Source organism: Somniosus microcephalus, chromosome 4, assembly GCF_052327205.1.
Source record: "Somniosus microcephalus isolate GS21.2 chromosome 4, FLI_Smic_1.0, whole genome shotgun sequence".
NCBI lineage: Eukaryota > Metazoa > Chordata > Chondrichthyes > Squaliformes > Somniosidae > Somniosus > Somniosus microcephalus.
Genome location: NC_140990.1, coordinates 53,262,623 through 53,279,938, shown reverse-complemented (window position 1 = coordinate 53,279,938; position 17,316 = coordinate 53,262,623). Strand labels below are relative to the sequence as shown.

Genomic DNA, 17,316 nt, shown 5'->3' with positions numbered 1-17,316 from the left:
GGTCCTTGGGCCCCAGCTATTCACAATATATATGAATGATCTAGACAAGGGAACTAGATGTAATATCTCAAAATTTGCAGACAACACAAAGCTGGGTGGGTGTGTGTACTGTGAGGAGGATGCCGAGAAACTCCAGGATGATTTGGACAGGTTGTGTGATTGGGCAAAAGCATGCAGAGGCAGATGCAATATAATGTGGATAAATGCGAGGTTATCCACTTTGGTGGCAAAAACAGGAAGGCAGATTACCTGAATGGCAATAGATTGGGAGAAGGGGAAGTGCAGCGAGACCTGGGTGTCCTTGTGCACCAGTCGCTGAAGGTAAGCATGCAGGTGCAGCAGGCGGTTAAGAAGGCAAATGGCATGTTGACCTTCGTAGCGAGAGGGTTTGAGTACAGGAACAAGGATGTCTTGCTGCAGTTATACAGGGCCTTGGTGAGACCACATCTTGAGTATTGTGTGCAGTTTTGGTCGCCTTATCTGAGGAAGGATGTTCTTGCCATGGAAGGAGTTCAGCGAAGATTCACCAGGCTAATACCTGGGATGGCAGGAATGACGTATGAGGAGAGATTGGGTCGATTGGGCTTGTACTCGCTGGAGTTTAGAAGAATGAGAGGGGATCTCATTGAAACTTATAAAATTCTGACAGGACTGGGCAGACTAGATGCAGGATGTTCCCGATGGTCGGGGAGTCCAGAACCAGGGGTCACAGTCTAAGGATAAGGGGTAGGCCTTTTAGGACAGAAATGAGGAGGAATTTCTTCACCCAGAGAGTGGTGAACCTGTGGAATTCTCTACCACAGAAGGCGGTGAAGGCCAATTTATTAAATATATTCAAGAAGGAGTTGGATATATTTCTTAAGGCTAAAGGGATCAAGGGGTATGGGGAGAAAGCAGGGACCGGGTACTGAATTTGTATGATCAGCCATGATCGCATTGAATGGCGGAGCAGGCTCGAGGGGCCGAATGGCCTACTCCTGCTCCTATCAAAAAAAAGATAAATTAAAATTTTTTTGCCCCAGCTACATTACAGTGTGAACTCGCTGGTGTGTCAGCATGTTGGATGACTGAGTGAATTGCTTCCCACACACAGAACAGATGAACGGCCTCTCCCCGGTGTGAACAAGCTGGTGCGTCCTCAAATTTCCGGAGCTTTTAAAGCTCTTCCCACAGTCAGAACATTTAAACGGTCTCTCCCCAGTGTGAACTCGCTGTTGTGCCAACTGGTTGGATGTCTGAGTAAATCCCTTCCCACACACAGAGCAGGTGAAAGGCCTTTCATTTGTGTGAACTCGTTGGTGTTTCAGCAGGGTGGATGAGCAGGTGAATCGCATCCCACACACGGAGCAGGTGAACACTCTCCCCAGTGTGAACTCACTGGTGTTCGAGCAGAGTCGAGGACTGAGTGAATCCCTTCCCACATACGGAGCAGATGAAAGGCCTTTCATTAGTGTGAAGTCGCTGGTGTCTCAGCAGGTTGGATGACCAAGTGAATCCCTTCCCACACACGGAGCAGGAGAACAGCCTCTCCCCACTGTGAACTCGCTGGTGTGTCGTCAGATTCCGAGAGCTTTTAAAGCTCATCCCACAGTCAGAACACTGAAATGGTCTCTCGTCAGTGTGAACAAGCTGGTGTCTCAGCAGGTGGGATGGATAAACAAATCCCTTTCCACACACGGAGCAGGTGAACGGACTGTCCCCGGTGTGACTGTGCCGATGAGCTTCCGACGCAGATGGGGAACTGAATCCATTCCCACCGTCCCCACCGTTACCCGGTTTCTCCCCGGTGTGACGGTGCATGTGTCTCGCTAGGTCAGGCGATTGGCTGAATCCGCGTCCAAACACAGTGTACGGTTTGTTCGCGCTGTGATCGCTGTTCTCTCCTTCCATGTGCAAAGGCCGATGATATTCAGGTCCCGATGAATCGAGCGACACTGTCTGATCCTGATGTGATGTTTGGTTCGAGCTTCCTATCTGTAAATGATCCACTTCTCCTGTAAAAAGGAGTTTAGAAAGGGGGTAAGAGGGAGAATGTTGTCTAATTTTTCCCTTTCCGACCCTAGGGGCAGTGAAGCTGATTTTCAGGCCCCAGCTGCTGCACAGGTTGGTTGAAAGGATCAACAGTAATGGCGGCTGCAATCCCCACAAGCCCCTGCGCTCCAGAAAGCGCTCCGGCCGCCGCGCTGAGTTGTGGCTGACACCGCGCATGCGCCCCATTGCCCCGCCCTCTCCTGTGCCACAGGCGCCCGGCCCGCACCGCACATGCTCAGCACACACCCTGGGCCCCTGTCAATCATCCTCCCCCGCGCCTGCGCGCTGGGCCCCTGAGCTCCAGGCTGCTGCGCGGGGCTTTCTTTGTAAAGTCAGTGTTGGTTAAGAGCCGCGATCAGTGAGGGAAAGTGAGTTTTCCCCCAGATCCGACTGAGATCATAGGAGGGGAGAGAATAAAGGGGAATCCAAGCCTGAGAGTCCGCGGATCCGGGCCCCAAGCGGAGCTTCTTCAGTTTGGCAGAGCGCACTCCGGGGACACGTGACCCGGGCCCAGGGCCTGATTGACGGAAACTTCCGACCAATAGGGAGCGAGCGGGGCTGGGCTGGAGGAGCGAGCCGGCGGCGGGTCCTCCAACCAATCGGGGGGCCCGAGGGGCGGGACTAGCACCGGCTGATTGGGACAGAGGAGGCTGACGGGAGATTTAATTTAATTTCATTTAATTTCCCGCCTCCTCCAACCGTCAGCAGACGAATTGCCGAATGTCACCTGATCTGAGATACATTTAAAAAGGAGGCAATCTGAACTTTTTTTGAAATTACACTACTTATTCATTAAACTTGTTTTAAATGTCTCATTATTTCCACATAGTCCAGCAATGTGATGATGAGGTATTTCCCCCCTCCGCCAACCGCCCTGCCTGCAATGTCACGACGTCACCGGCGTGCACTGACTGACACTGAGCTCTCAACCAATGAGCGAGGGGAGGCTGAGCCTGGAGGACCGACCGAGGGGCTTTGGTCCTCCAACCAATCGCGGCGAAGGAGGAGGCGGGACCTGGAACCGGCTCATTGGACGGATCGGCCCGCCGCCATTTTGTAAAGGGGCATGGTCTGGATCTGTGAGCCTGGGAAAGTTTATTTTTAACGTTCCTTTCAAATTTTACAGCTCAAACGAATTTTGTTTTGCAGAAGATACTTTTTTTTTTAAAGTTCGTTTTTAAATTGATAAAACAGAAACAAGAAACCCTGTAGAACAAATTAAAATGTTTTCTCCCAGAATTAATTTTTTAAATATTAATTTTCAGCCTTTTTAATTATTAATTTCAAGCACTTTAAGAGAAATATGGGAGTGGTGGGGGTTCTCTTAAAGGGACAGGCACTCTCTTTTTCTATGTGACTTTCATTAAAGGGACAGCATCCCGGTGGATGGCTGATTTTAAAGGGACAGTGTCTCCCTTTTTATAATGTACATGTAAGAGACTGACATTTAAAGTAGGGCAAATCCCCTGCTCCCGTGAGTGCTTGGCGAGAAATCAGGTGCTGTTCGCTCTCGCCCCCTCCCAATTTTCTGCCAAGGGACAGAAAGCAGAGAGTAGTGGTGAACGGTTGCTTTTCAGACTGGAGGGAGGTAAACAGTGATGTTCGGCCGGTGTCGGTATTAGGACCAATGTTCCCTCTATTTTTTGAGGTGCACAGCCCCTTTAACGGGCTGCACGGTCCATTCAAATTTCCGCGCATGCGCGTTTTTTCAATTCATAGGCCGGTGAGCCAGCTGCGCGGGACCTCCAGACCGCTGTGTGGCCGTGCAACTTAACGTGAACATTGATTCAGACCACTGCTTTTTTTGATATATATTACTGACCTGGACTTGGGGATCCAGGGCATAATTTCAAAGTTTGCAGATGACATGAAACTCTTAAATGTAGCAAACAATGAGGATAGTAACAGACTTCAGGAGGATGTAGCCAGACTGGTGAAATGGGCAGAAGCGTGGCAGATTAAATTTAATGTAGAGAAGTGTGAAGTGATTCATTTTGGTAGGAAGAATGAGGAGAGGCAATATAAACTAAATGGTCCAATTTTAAAGGGTGTGCAGGAACAGCGAGGCCTTGGGGAGTATGTACACAAATTGAAGATGGCAGGACTAGTTGAGAGGCTGTTACAAAAGCATACAGAACTGTACACAGTACTCCAGGGACAGAGGGACCTGGGAGTTAATGTGCGTAGGTCCCTGAAGGTGGCGGGACATATTGAGAGAGTGGTTAACAAAGCATATGGGATCTTGGGCTTCATAAATAGAGGTATTGAGTACAAAAGTAGAGAAGTTATGCTGAACCTTTATAAAGCGCTGGTTAGGCCACAACTGGAGTATTGCGTCCAGTTCTGGTCGCCACACTTTAGGAAGGATGTGAAGGCTCTTGAGAGGGTGCAGAGGAGATTTACCAGAATAGTTCCGGGGATGGGGGATCTTAGCTACAAGGACAGGTTGGAGAAGCTGGATTTGTTTTCATTAGAATAAAGGAGGGTGAGGGGTGATTTGATGGAGGTGTACAAGATTATGACGGGTTTGGATAGGCTAGACGGGGAAAGGCTGTTCCCACTAGTTGATGGTACAAGGACGAGGGGACACAGATTTAAACTTTTGGGCAAGAGATACAGGGGGGACGCGAGGAAAAGCTTTTTTACGCAGCGAGTGGTGAGGACCTGGAACTCGCTGCTGACGGAAGTGGTGAAAGTGGAGACACTCAGGCCTAGAAATTCAGTATAGCCACGTTTGGGGCGCTACAGCCGGGCGGCCGCTAAAGTTTGCGCCCGGCGCAACTTCGCGCCACCTTCGCCGATATTCAGTGGCATCGCCCCAAGAGGTTGCTGCTGCGCTAAAACAGGCGATGCACGACTATCATTAGGCGCTAAGCCGGCGGCCCGGGGCGAAACCCCCGAGGGCGGGCGCAGCGCAGGTGTGGCGAGTTGCTGATTGACGGCAGACACTCTGGCGCCGGTGAGCTCTTAAAGGGGGAGGATGGATTTGTTTTTTTGAAAGGCCGAGGCTGCTCGATTTGTGTTTTTGGGGGGGAGCTTCTCTCCATTAGTTTGTTATGTGGGAAGGGCACAGAGGTATCAAAGCAATAAATGTTCTTAAATCGCACTGTCCATGCTTTCTTTTGGAAGCCCTGGTTGCCCTGCTCGGCTGAGGGCTTGTGGAGTGGCTACATTCATCTTGTGCCTTGGCACAAGCCATTCCCTGAGAGGGGGCCTAGAACCGACGTTCAATAAGCCGTCGAAGGGCGGCCCTTGCACTTTCTGCCTCCCTCCTGTGCTGGTCCTCCTCCTCCTCCTCCTCCTCCTCCTCCTCCTCAGGTGGTCCTCCAATGTCTGGTGGCAGTGGCTGAGTCCTGCGGATAGCCAGGTTGTGCAGCATGCAGCACACGACCACGAAATGGGAGACTCGCTCAGGCGAGTACTGTAGGGCTCCTCCGGAACGATCCAGGCAGCGGAACCATTGCTTCAGGACGCCGATTGTTTGCTCAATGAGGTTCCTGGTTGCTTGATGGCTGTCATTGTATCCCTCTTCAGCGGGGGTGCTGGGCGCACGGAGCAGGGTCATCAGCCAGGTGCACAAAGGATAGCCTTTGTCCCCGAGAAGCCATCCTCATGGGTGAGGCTGGGCCTGGAACATGTCTGCCACAGAAGTCTGGCGCAGAATGAAGGCATCGTGGCTGCTGCCTGGAAAGCGGGCATTGACAGCTAGGATGATCTGCCTGTGGTCACACACCAACTGCACGTTGAGCGAATGGTAGCCCTTTCGGTTGCAGTAATCCTCGGCATGCTCTAGAGGTGCCCGCAAAGCCACATGCGTGCAGTCAATGGCGCCCTGCACCATGGGGAAGCCCACTAATGCTGCAAAGCCCATTGCATGCTGTTGCTGCTTGACAAGGGCCATGGAGAAGGAGATGAACTGACGTCTCCTTCTGAAAAGGGCATTGGTCACCTGGCGGATGCAGCAATGTATGGCAAACTGGGAGATGTTGGAAATGTCCCCAGCAGTGGATTGGAAGGAGCCGGTGGCATAGAAGTTGAGAGACACCGTCACCTTCACTGCCACCGACAGAGACGTCCTGCTCCTCAGCTGTGGCTGCAGATCTCCGCGAAGCAGGTGGCAGATCTCAGTGACCACCACCCTTCGGAATCGCAGCCTCCGAACACACTGCTCGTCAGACATGTTCAGATATGAGAACTGCTGGCGGAATACCCTGGGTGGGTAAGGCCTCCTTAGCCGACGCCTGTTGCCCCTTCTCCCTCTGGCCATGACTGCCACTCTCTCACGGCGTCTCTGAGCCCTTTGAATGCAATGGAGAAGGCCAACGTTTGCACCCATTGCAGCCCCCATTATATGTTTCCAATCAATGCTATGGCTCTGAAGTTAAAGACAAGTGCAAAGCTGTGGCCTGAAGCCACAAGTACCTGTGTGAGTGTTGAGCCAAACCAGAAAGCTCTCTACCTTTGTCTCTCTGCAAAGATCCGTCTCTCTCAAAGAAGGAGTGTTGCAAAATGGCTGCCATTTCTACTGCAGGAGGAGTGCCCTTTAATTAGCGCCCCCCGCGCCCCGCAGCGACTGGGAACCGTTCCCCTCTACCAGTCGCTAGGGGCGCCAGGCGCGCAATAGGCCGGCGCCACTGAATTTCCGGTTTGGGGCGCACAAAGGGCGTTGCACGATGAAATGACGTCAGGATCTGCGCGCGCAGCTGAGCGCGCACAAAGGCTTTGTGCCACTGCTAAATCTTTACTGAAGTTGGGGAGAGGCGCAGATCGCGCAGCGCCCGGCCGCTAGCCGCCTAGCGCCCCACATCTCCTCCTCCTAAGGCGCTAGCGGCTGGCGCAAACAACTGAATTTCTAGGCCTCAATGTTTTCAAGAGGAGTCTGGATAGGCACTTGAGGGAAATAAACTTGCAAGGCTACGGGGATAGAGCGGGGAATGGGACTGACTGGATTGCTCTACAGAGAGCTGGCATGGACTCGATGGGCTGAATGGCCTCCTTCTGTGCCATTATGACTCTAATAAAGCCCAGGATCCTGTATGCTTTTTTACCAGCCTTCTCATCCTGTCCTGCCACCTTCAAAGACTTGTGTACATACACCCCCAGGTCTCGCTGTTCCTGCACCCCCTTTAAAATTGGACCATTTAGTTTATTTTGCCTCTCCTCATTCTTCCTACCAAAATGAATCACTTCACACGTCTCTGCGTTAAATTTCATCTGCCCCGTGTCTGTCCATTTCACCAGTCTGTCAATGTCCTCCTGAAGTCTGTCACTATCCTCCTCACTGTTTACTGCATTTCCAGTTAAGTGTCATCTGCCAATTTTGAAATGGTGCCCTGTTGTGGAGTAATTTTAAATACTCAACACAAGTCCGATATCGAGAGTTCAAGCAGTCTTTATTGGCATGTGTGGGGAGACAGCCTGCTCCTGTCTGAGCCAAGTTTCTCCAGATTGTTACAGCAACTGTTAAACATTTATAGCTTCTGTCTGAGCCAGGCTTCTCCTGATTGTTACAGCAACTGTTAAACATTTATAACTTCTGTCTGAGCCAGGCTTCTCCTGATTGTTACAGCAACTGTTAAACATTTATAACTTCTGTCTGAGCCAGGCTTCTCCTGATTGTTACAGCAACTGTTAAACATTTATAACTTCTGTCTGAGCCAGGCTTCTCCTGATTGTTACAGCAACTGTTAAACATTTATAACTTCTGTCTGAGCCAGGCTTCTCCTGATTGTTACAGCAACTGTTAAACATTTATAACTTCTGTCTTAGCCAGGCTTCTCCTGATTGTTACAGCAACTGTTAAACATTTATAACTTCTGTCTTAGCCAGGCTTCTCCAGAGTACCCCAGCAATTGTTAAACATTTATACACAATAAGCAGACATGGATAGCCTCGTGCATGACCCTTCCTAACAATCTGATTGGGTTGCACCCCACAGGCACGTTTCCTGATTGGTTGCCTCTCTCGCCACATATTAACGCCGCCTTTGTTACTGGAAAAAGCTTCTGTTCGTCATCACTGCAAGCTGGTGCTGCAACTGTGACCTTTGTGTTTTCACTCCTTGTTCTGCTTTCTTGAAACTAGGACCCATTGTGGTTCCATAGTTCCTGTCCTTGTCCTAGACTTGAGACTCATCATCAACTGCCCGAGTCATGTGGTTCCTATTGCGGTTACCCGTCTGCACAGATGCGCTATCTTGAGCGTTTGCCTGTGGTGAGTCCGGTGATTCTGTCTGGTCATGTTGCTCCCTGCTCTCCTTGACCATTGTCTGGATAGAACCAAGCTCCCAGCATGCAACACTGCTCTACACCAATCTTTATTTTTCCCTTTCAGCCCTGTATACCCAAGTCCAGGTCATTAATATAAATTGAAACAAGCAGTGGTCCTAATAGCGACCCCTGGGGAACCCCACTGTATACCTCCCTCCAGTCTGAAAAAACAGCCGTTCCCCACTACTCCCTGCCTTCTGTCCCTCAGCCAATTCCATATCCACGCTGCCACTGTCCCTTTAATCCCAAGGGCTTCAATGTTGCCAACAAGTCTATTATTATTACAATAGCAAAATACTGCGGATGCAGGAAATCTGAAATAACAACAGAAAATGCTGGAAATACTCAGCAGGCGAGGCAGCACCCGGGGCTTTGTGGAACACCTCCGTTCAGTCCGTAAGGGTGATCCTGAGCTTCCGGTCGCCTGTCACTTTAATTCTCCGCTTCACTCCCACTCTGATCTCTCTGTCCTCGGCCTATTGCATCGTTCCAATGAAGCTCAACGTAAGCCCGAGGAACAGCACCTCACCTTTCGATTGGGCACTTTGCAGCCTGCCGGACTCAATATCGAGTTCAACAATTTCAGATAATAATCCCTGCCCCCATTTTTCATGCAGTATGATTTTGCCATTCCCATTTGCAACATTTTATCTTTCTCGCCTCTTACATGAGCACAGTATGTTCCTTCAATTCCTTCCTCCCCACCCGCCCCCCTCCTCCACTGTCTCTGCACCTGCTTAATATCTGTTACATCTCCAGCTTTTTCCAGATCTGATGAAGGGTCCCAGACCTGAAACGTTAACTCTGTTTCTCTCTCCACGGATGCTGCAAGACCTGCTGAGTATTTCAAGTCTATTATTATGACAGGTTGCATGAGCTTGGCTGGTGTTCCCTTGAGTTTCGAAGGTTGAGGGTTGATCTGTTCGAAAGTGTTCCAAAGGATAATGGGATTTGATGAAGTGGATGCACTGGCTCAGTGGGCAGCGCTCTGGTCTCTGAGTCAGGAGGTTGTGGGTTCAAACCCCACTCCAGAGACTCGAGCACAACAATCCAGGCTGACACTCCAGTGCAGTGCTGAGGGAGTGCCGCACTGTCGGAGGTGCCGTCTTTCGGATGAGACGTTAAACCGAGGCCCCCGTCTGCTCTCTGGGTTGGATGTAAAAGATGTCCAGGCACCAACGTTGGGCCGTGTAGTAATGGGAAAGGTCCCGGGCAGGCCGCTCACTGGAGTTGTCGCTGTCAGTACTGAGCGTGTGCAGAAATTTAAAGGGACCGCGCATTAAAAGAAACAGGCCGAGCAGAACAAAGGGCAACTCACAGGGGACGTTGCACGGCACTATTTCGAAGAAGAGCAGGGGAGTTACAGGAGTAATGAAGTCTTACTCTAATTATATAGGGCCTTGGTGAGACCACATCTGGAGTACTGTGTACAATTTTGGTCGCCTTACCTAAGGAAGGATATACTTGCCATAGAGGGAGCGCAACAAAGGTTCACGAGATTGATTCCTGGGATGGCGGGACTGTCGTATGAGAAGAGATTGAGTAAACTAGGCCTGTATTCTCTTGAATTCAGAAGAATGAGAGGGGATCTCATTGAAGCATACACAATTATTACAGGGCTTGATAGGGTGGATGCTTGGAGAATGTTTCCCTTGGCTGGGGAGTCTAGAACCAGGGGCCACAGCCTCAGGATAAAGGGTCGGCCATTCAGGACTGAGATGAGGAGAAATTTCTTCACACAGAGGGCGGTGAATCTTTGGAATTCTCTACCCCAGAGGGCGGTGGAGGCTCAGTCATTGGGTATATTCAAAACAGCAGTCGATAGATTTCTGACTAGTAAGGGGGTCAAGGGATGTGGCGATAGGGCCGGTGAATGGAGAAGATCAGCCATGATCTCATTGAATGGAGGAGCAGGCTCGAAGGGCCGAATGGCCACTCCTGCTCCTACTTCTTATGTTCTTATGTTACCCCGATGTCCTGGCTAATGTTTATCCCTCAATCAACATCACTTTAAAAAAAAACAGATGATCTGGTCATTACCACATTGCTGTTTGTGGGAGCTTGCTGTGCGCAGATTGGCTGCCGCGTTTCCCACATTACAACAGCGACTACACTCCAAAAGAACTTCTTTGGCTGTAAAGCGCTTTGGGACGCCCTGAGGTGGTGAAAGGCGCTATAGAAATGCAAGTCTTTTCTTTAACTATTTCTTCTGGTGGAGGGAATCCAGAGCAAAGGGGCCAGAATCTTAAAATTTGAGCCAGTTGATTTAGGAGTGAGATCAGGAGGCATTTCTTCACACAAAGGGTAGTGGGAATCTGGAACTCGCGCCCCTAAAAGCTGTGGGCGCTGGACCGTCAATTGAAACTTTCCAGATTGAGAGCGATAAATGTTTGTTGGGTAAGAGTATCAAAGGATGTGAAACAAAGGCGGGTAAATGGAGCTGAGCTGAACATCAGACATGCTGTAATAGAAAGGCGGTGAGGCTCGAGGGGCTGAGTGGCCTCCTCATGTTACTGTGGTCCGAACTTGTTTTTGAACAGTGAGCAGGAAGAGTGTGCAAGGTCAGTCGGTCGGAGTGCTGCAGGAACAGGAAGGGAACATCGGAACAGGAGGAGGCCATTCAGCCCCTCGAGACAGTTCCGCCGGTCAGTGAGATCATGGCTGATGTGTCTTAACTGCATCGATCCGCCTTGGTTCCGTCAACCTTTACACCTTTACCCAATACGAGGGGCCTTATGACCGACTCCTGCTCCTGTCACTCGTGTTCCTCCGTGCCCCGCAGGGTTCAAGAAGTGAAGTGCTTTTGCCGACGGGATAACTCCAATCAAACATCGTGTCACGATGGCATGTTGGCCTTTATTGCAAGGGGGTTGGAGTATAAGAGTAAGGAAGTCTGGCTCCAATTGTACAGGGCCTTGGTGAGACCACACCTGGAGTACTGTGCACAGTTATGGTCTCCTTATCTAAGGAAGGATATACTTGCCTTGGAGGCGGTGCAACAAAGGTTCACTAGATTGATTCCTGGGATGAGAGGGCTGTCCTATGATGAGAGATTGTGTAGAATGGGCCGATACTCTCTGGAGTTTAGAAGAATGAGAGGTGATCTCATTGAAACATACAAGATTCTGAGGGGGATTGACAGGGTAGATGCTGAGAGGTTGTTTCCCCTGGTTGGAGTGTCTAGAACTAGGGGGCATAGTCTGAGGATAAGGGGTCGGCCATTTAGGACTGAGATGAGGAGGAATGTCTTCACTCAGAGGGTTGTGAATCTTTGGAATTCTCTGCCCCAGAGGGCTGTGAATGCTGAGTCTTTGAATATATTCAAGGCTGAGATCGATAGATTTTTGGACTCTAGGGGAATCAAGGGATATGGAGATCGGGCGGGAAAGTGGAGTTGAGGTCGATGATCAGCCATGATCTTATTGAATGGCGGAGCAGGCTCGAGGGGCCGTATGGCCGAATCCTGCTCTAATTATTATGATCTGACACAGCCGCTCAATTCATCGGGAACCTGAACATCATCGGCCTCTGTGTTTGTGTGCTGTGTCTGTGGGGAAAAAGGATTCAAGCATCAACGTGGCTGGAAAAGCACCGAGACAGAGACACACCCGACCGAGTGAGAGTGTCCCAGTGCGCTGACTGTGTGAATTGAGTGAGATTCGAGCAGTTATACAGACTGAAGAGACAGGGGAGGGGGGACGGGGGAGGAGAAACGAGGTTTTGGTTTGAAGCCAGCAAGGGAAATGGAGGGTTGCTTGCCCATTCCTGCAGGAGGAGAGGGGGAACACAGGAAGAGGAGTAGAGTCGGCTATTTAGCCCCTCAAACTTGTTCCACCAGTCAGTGAGATCGTGGCTGATCTGCGACCTAACTCCATACACCCGCCTTTGGCCCATATCCCTTAATACCTTTTGTAGTGTCCGTGTGTAGATAAAGACACTGAAGACAGGAGTTGGTTCATAGGTATTTATTAAGCAAGTCTGGGGGGGGTTTCTAAAGGATATACGCAATACACAGGCTTATATAGCCCAAGTGGCAATTACCGGCATTACGCACACCTGGGGCTCTTAAAGGCACATACACCATAATTGCTCTTAAAGGCACATACACCACAATTCCTCCCCTTCTAGCTAACTAGTACATCATATTTTAAGTAATTATTAATTACATGTTATATGCAAAATAATATACATTGCTGTATTAATTAATTATAAGTTAGTCGCTCAGGAGGCTTCCTGACTCGGTCCGGATAACGCCTCGGGGGTGTAGTAGTTTCTGGTGGTGTAGTAGGTTCTTCTGGCAAGGCTGATTCGGCTTGAAGGCCAGTGTCGGGTTCATCGGGTTCCAGTATCACCGGATCGGAGGTAGATATGGGTATCTCTACTTCATCGTTAGATGTATAGAGTGGTGGTGTAGGTTGTCCCTTTTCGGATGACTTGATGATTTGGTCAGCATGGCGCCTTATTATGCTGTCTCCGATGTCCACGGTATACATCAGTGGTCCTAATCGTGTGCAGATAGTTCCAGGCTGCCATTTCTCAGTACGGTAGTCCCGGGCCAAAACCGGTTGGCCTATCTGGAAGGCCCTAGTTGGCCTTTCATTCATGCCCTGAAACTGCCGGTTCTCCACGTCCCTTCGGATGTTGGGCTTGACCAAATCCAGCCGGCATCTTAGGTTTCTATTGCAGAGCATCAAGGCGGGAGTTTGGTTAGTAACCATATGCGTTGCATTCCTATATGCAAACAAGAAGTTATATACCTTGTGCTGAAGTTTTATGTCTTCATTACCCATGGCCTTGATGGCCTTCTTGAAGGTCTGGACAAACCTTTCAGCCAATCCATTGGTGGCGGGATGGTATGGGGCGGGTGTGTAGTGCTTTACCCCATTGTTCTTTAAGAACTTTCTGAATTCTTCGGACATAAATTGCGGTCCATTATCAGAACATATCTGCTCCGGCAGCCCATTCCTGGCAAATATGGTCCTTAATACTGTGATGGTTTTTTCCGTGGTGGTGGAGGACATCTTTATTACCTCCGGCCACTTGGAGTGTGCATCAACTGCGATTAAGAACATTGAGTCCATAAATGGACCAGCAAAGTCGATGTGCACCCTTTGCCAGGGAGATGAGGGCCACTCCCATGGATGTAGAGGGGCCTGTGGCGGAGCATTTTGGACCTTCTGGCATCCTAGGCAGCTCTTGGTCATGTCTTCGATGTCTCCATCGATACCTGGCCACCATACAAACGCCCTAGCTAGGTTCTTCATTTTCACTCCACCCAGATGCCCCTCGTGAAGCTCCTTTAGCACTTTATCCTGGAGTTTGGGTGGAATCACCACTCTGGATCCACACATCAAGGTTCCTCGGCACACTGACAGCTGTTCTCTTCTTTGCGAGAATGCTGGCAACAGTGGTTCGCCATGTGCTGGCCATCCCTTCACTGTTAAATCGTAGACCCGTGAGAGAGTAGGGTCATTTCTTGTTTCCCTTTCAATGGCAGAATTTGTCACCGGTAGATATTCCACTATAGTAGAGTGGAATATCTCTACTGGGTCTACTGTAGGTGCCTCTTCTATCGTTGGCAATGGTAGGCGTGATAAACCGTCAGCATTCCCATGCTGTTTTGACCCTTTGTATTCAATGTTGTATTGGTGTGCCCCTAGAAAAAGGGACCACCTCTGTAGTCTTTGTGCCGTCATAATGGGGACACCTTTTTTAGGGTTGAATATGGAGATGAGGGGTTGATGGTCAGTCAGCAAGGTAAATTTTTGTCCGTGTAGGTAATGGTTGAATTTCTTCACTCCCCATACCAGGCTGAGTGCTTCCCTGTCTATCTGGGCATAGTTACGCTCAGCTGAGTTCAATGAGCGTGACGCAAAAGCTATCGGCCGTTCCGAGCCATCAGGGAATCTATGGGACAATACCGCTCCTATGCCGTAAGGGGATGCATCGCACGCCAGTCTGATTGGTAGTGATGGGTTGTAATGAGCCAAAATTTTCTCGGATGTGATTAAGTCTTTACATTTATGGAATGCACATTTACAGTCTTCGTTCCATTTCCAAATCACTCCTGTCTGTAGAAGATCATTAAGAGGGTGTAGAATAGTTGATAAGTTCGGTAAAAATTTATGATAGTAATTTATTAATCCCAGGAATGACCTTAATTGTGAAACATTTTCAGGTGCTGGGGCTTTTATAACTGCTTCAATTTTTTCAGGTGACTTATGCAACCCTTCCTTATTAATTATGTGGCCACAATATGATATCTGATTTTGGAAAAATTCGCACTTGGGGCGATTTTCTCGTAGGCCCCGTTCTTTCAGCCTAGTGAGCACCTGCTCCAAATTGGCAAGGTGCTCGTTGTCGTTTTCTCCTGTTATAAGGATGTCGTCTAGGTAGCATTGAGTCCCCGGAATCCCTTGCAGGACTTGCTCCATAGCTCTTTGCCAGATAGCTGGAGCTGATGCTATTCCAAAAACCAGTCGATTGTACTGGTACAGGCCTTTGTGTGTGTTTATTGTGAGATACTTTTTAGAGGTCTCCTCAACCTCCATCTGTAGATATGCCTGTGCCAAGTCAATTTTTGTGAAACGTTTCCCTCCGGATAGTGAGGCGAAAATATCTTCTATCCTCGGAAGAGGATACTGTACCGTGTGAAGGACCGGGTTTACAGTCACCTTAAAGTCCCCACAGATGCGAATTTTTTTCTGTTCCTCAGAGTTATTTTTCAATGTTTTTTTCATGACTGGAACGATGGGTGTTGCCCATTCGCTCCAATCTATTTTGGATAATACGCCTGCCTTTTCCAAATTCTTCAGCTCTGCCTCGACTGCCGGACGTATTGCGTATGGCACCGGTCTTGCCTTAAAATTTTTTGGAATTGCTGTATCTTCCACTTTTATTGAGGCGGTGATGCCTTTCAAGGTTCCTAGTTTCTCTTGAAACACTTCTTTGGCGTTGGCCAAGATGTCTTTTAATCGTTCAGGTATGATGTCATCATTGTTTTTTTCCTTACTGGTCACCGTCAGTGCCTGAATGGAGTGCCAGTCTAAACGTATCTTCCTTATCCATTCACGTCCCAACAACGGTGGACCACCATCTTGTAGAATGTATAAATACAACTTTTGTATTTCTTTGCCGTTGTATACCACAGGCACCCTTATTTTTCCTTTGGGGTAGACTTTCTGCCCCGTATATGTATTTAAGATAATGGATGTGTCTTTTAGAGGTATATGCGAAAATAGCCTCTTGTAATCTCGTCGATTTATTACGGTTAGAGCTGATCCTGTATCTAGCTCCATTTTAACTGGGGACCCTGCTATTGTGAGGGTAACCCAAATGGTTTGGTAATCCTCTTTGGCAAGTACATTATGTAATTTGAGACAGCTTAGTCTCTTGTTTCCGGAGTCGCTATTGCTATTCTGGTCTTCGGAGCTACTGTCCGCCATCATTTGTACCTTCCTGTACTTTTCTTTATTGATTTTTTGTTTTCTGTCAGTGGATTTATTTTGTCCAGATTGGCATACCCGTGCAATGTGTCCAATCTTACCACATTGCCTGCATGCTTTGCCCTTGAACCAGCAGTCCCTCTGGTTATGGGTGGATCTGCCGCAGCGATAACATCTTCCGAACTCCTGTGTCATTTTATGGGTGCCGAAGTCCTGTGTCTCTTGTTGTATCTCTGCAGCTCCTTTTGCTGCTGCTTCGTATGATACAGCCATACTGAAAGCTTTGTCCAATGTTAAATCTTTTTCAGAAAGCAGTCTTTTTTGTGTTCCTTCACTTAAGAGACCGCAAACAAATTTGTCTCGAAGATAATCCGATAGTCCTGCTCCGAATTGGCAGTACTTTGATAGCTTTCTTAATTCGGTTAGGTAATCAGCGTTACTTTCATTCTTGTGTTGATTTCTCTTGAAGAATTTGAATCGTTCCGCTATCAGCAGCGGTGTTGGGTTTAAATGCTCCTGCAGGGTATCAACAATTTCTTTAAAAGTCTTGTCCTTTGGTTTGGCTGGAGTGATTAAATTTCGTAACAGCCCGTATGTCTTCGCGCCTATTAAGTTCAGAAGTACTGAAGCTTTTTTTTCATCTGTTATTCCATTTGCAGTGCAATAAACCTCTACTCTTTCCACGTATGTGGTCCAATCTTCTATTTCGCCATCAAAAGCCTCAATATTACCAGATTTAGGCATTTCAGAAAAGATATGGCGCTTCCCGCGCTTTCCCGCCGCTGCTACCGATAACAACGCTGTTTATTCACTGTTGGAGACTCGTTCCCGACGGAGGTCTAAACGCTGACCTGCTTGCCGCGCCGGCCATCTCTCGAGTGCACCCTCCCAGTCCGTTATTGCTCGCCTCCGATTTTGCTGCCTGTCTCAGCTGTAGAGCCCGCCGCTGGAGCTCCAGCCTGACGCCCAGGAAGGATTAGCGCAGTACCTGTCACCAGCTTGGCCAGCTGGTGAAACCACAGTTTCTCTTACTTCCTTGAGTCTTCTGGACACTGGAGGAATCGATGTCCTTGAGGTGCTGCCGAATTGCAGGTAAGTCCGTTTCCACTTCGTCGCCACTGTAGTGTCCGTGTGTAGATAAAGACACTGAAGACAGGAGTTGGTTCATAGGTATTTACTAAGCAAGTCTGGGGGGGGTTTCTAAAGGATATACACAATACACAGGCTTATATAGCCCAAGTGGCAATTACTGGCATTACGCACACCTGGGGCTCTTAAAGGCACATACACCATAATTGCTCTTAAAGGCACATACACCACACCTTTGGGTAACAAAAACCTATCAATCTCAGATTTAAAATTAACAATTGATCTCGCATCAATTGCCGTTTGCGGAAGAGAGTTCCAAACTTCAACCACCCTTTGTGTGTAGAAGTGTTTCCTAATTTCACTCCTGAAAGGTCTGGCTCTAATTTTTAGACTCTGCCCCCAGTCCTAGAATCCCCAACCAGTGGAAATAGTTTCTCTATCTACCCGAGCTGTTCCCCGTAATATCCTGAAAACTTTGATCA

At 48.8% G+C, this 17,316-nt stretch overlaps 1 pseudogene; it reads right to left on the bottom strand.

Annotated features, from left to right (window-relative positions):
* LOC147118888 (uncharacterized) overlaps nt 1-17,316 on the bottom strand; it is a 54,014-nt pseudogene that overhangs the window by 19,949 nt on the left and 16,749 nt on the right.